Below are 2,229 nucleotides of genomic sequence, written 5' to 3' on the forward strand. Positions count from 1 at the left end.
GGTGTACCCCGGCTATCCAGAATCGGGGATCTCATCCCTTACGCGGCGCGTTCTGAGATTTACGCCCACCGTAAGTCTCAGTTTCATGCTCTTAATGTTTTTGGTCTGAATCGATTAAGATACAAGCTCATATTCCAGATCTAGTCCTTCTAATGCCTCTTAACCCATAAAGTAGAAGCCTTTAAGCCTTTGCATGGCTGTAAAGGTCAACAATCACTCCAAACTCTTATCCTCTCTCCTCATTAAGTCCTTAACTCATGCATGACTCAATACTAACGATCAAGATTGGATTTTTATGGATCCACAATACATTTTATATTGAAATGGGGCGGATCAAGGCTTATGGAGACCATTTACTCATAAAGTCTCCATCTTGGGACAAAAACCCTAAAAATTGGTCCATAATGCACAAATCCAAAATGATGAAGATAGCTTTGAGATTTTTACCTCCAAGTGGTGTCCCAACCTCTGTAAAGCTCAGATCCAAAGCTTGCACTCCAACTCTAGCTTCCACAATGGCCCTCTCTTCTTCTTCTTCACAAGCACACAATGATACTTTCAAGCTCAAAACACACACACAAGCTTAGAACGAAGGTTTAGCTCTCTTAGGGTTTCACTCTCTGTAAAATGGTGGCTGGGATGGGGGCTATAGTATTCTTTTTATAGTGCTCATGTTTCATTTAGGGTTTTGAATCTGGGCCCATTACGCCCAGCGTAAGCTAAGGTACGCCCAGTGTACCTGGGTAGAGTCCGCGTCAAAGTCACGTCCATGGGTACGCGCAGCGTACTCTTCAGTACGCCCAGCATACCCACTTGTCACCATTTTCTATTTTGGGCTAAATTCAACAATTTGGAAAAGAAGAAGGATTAAAGAGATATACCTGAATTTCGGGGTGTTACAATTCTACCCCACTAGAATCATACTTTGCCCTCGAAGTCTCCTGCCGTAAATAACTCCGGATGCTGTTCCCGCATCTCCGACTCCGGCTCCCAGGTCAGCTCGGACCCTCTCCGGTGTTGCCACTGGACCTGAACCAGGGGTACCTCCTTGTTCCTCAGAACCTTGATCTTCCGATCCAAGATCGCGGTCGGCCTCTCAATGTAATTCAGGCTCGCGTCCACCTGAATATCCTCTAGTGGCACTACCACCGTCTCATCGGCTATACACTTCCTCAACTGGGATACGTGGAAGGTATCATGGATCTGACTTAACTCCTCGGGTAGCTCTAAACGGTATGCTACCTTGCCTACTCTAGCGATCACCCTGAAAGGACCAATGTACCGGGGCCCCAGCTTGCCCCTCTTCCTGAACTGGATCACTCCTTTCCAAGGAGATACCTTCAGGACTACAAGGTCTCCAACCTGGAACTCAAGCTCGGATCGTCGCCTATCCGCGTAACTCTTCTGGCGACTCTGGGCTGTCAGCAACCTCTGTCTGACCTGCTGTATCTGCTCAGTCGTCTTAAGCACTATCTCAATGCTACCCATCACTCGCTGTCCTACCTCTCCCCAACAGATGAGGGTCCTACACATCCTCCCATATAACAGCTCAAAGGGAGGCATACCAATACTCGAATGGTGGCTGTTGTTGTAGGAAAACTCGTCCAAAGGTAGGTATGTATCCCAACTTCTACCAAAGTCCATGACACATGCTCGAAGCATGTCCTCAAGCGTCTGTATCGTCCGCTCCATCTGCCCGTCTGTCTGTGGGTGATAAGCGGTACTGAAGTGCAATCTCGTACCCAACTCCTCACGAAACTTCTTCCAGAATCTGGAAGTGAAACGTACATCTCAGTCTGACACAATCGAGATCGGCACCCCATGCCGCGACACCACCTCCCTCACATACATCTCTGCAGAAGAACTCTCACTGATTGCAAGGAAGTGAGCGCTCTTCGTCAGCCAATCCACAATCACCCAAATTGCATCAACACCCCTCGCGGTCCTCGGGAATTTGGTGATGAAATCCATAGAAATCTGTTCCCACTTCCACTGGGGAACCTCTAGCGACTGCTACTTGTCGTGCGGACGCTGGTGCTCGGCCTTAACCCGGCGACATGTCAAGCGCCTCTCTACTACCCACGCAACATCCCTCTTCATACAGGGCCACCAGTAATCTCTCTTCAGGTCCAAATACATCTTAGTGGCCCCAGGATGGATCGAGAATCTCGATCTGTACGCCTCCTCCATCAATATGCTACGTGCCCCGCCCATAAACGGCACCCAAAT

The sequence above is a fragment of the Lactuca virosa genome, chromosome 6 (assembly GCF_052849685.1).
Source record: "Lactuca virosa cultivar CGN04683 chromosome 6, Lactuca_virosa_CGN04683_v6, whole genome shotgun sequence".
NCBI classification, from domain to species: domain Eukaryota; kingdom Viridiplantae; phylum Streptophyta; class Magnoliopsida; order Asterales; family Asteraceae; genus Lactuca; species Lactuca virosa.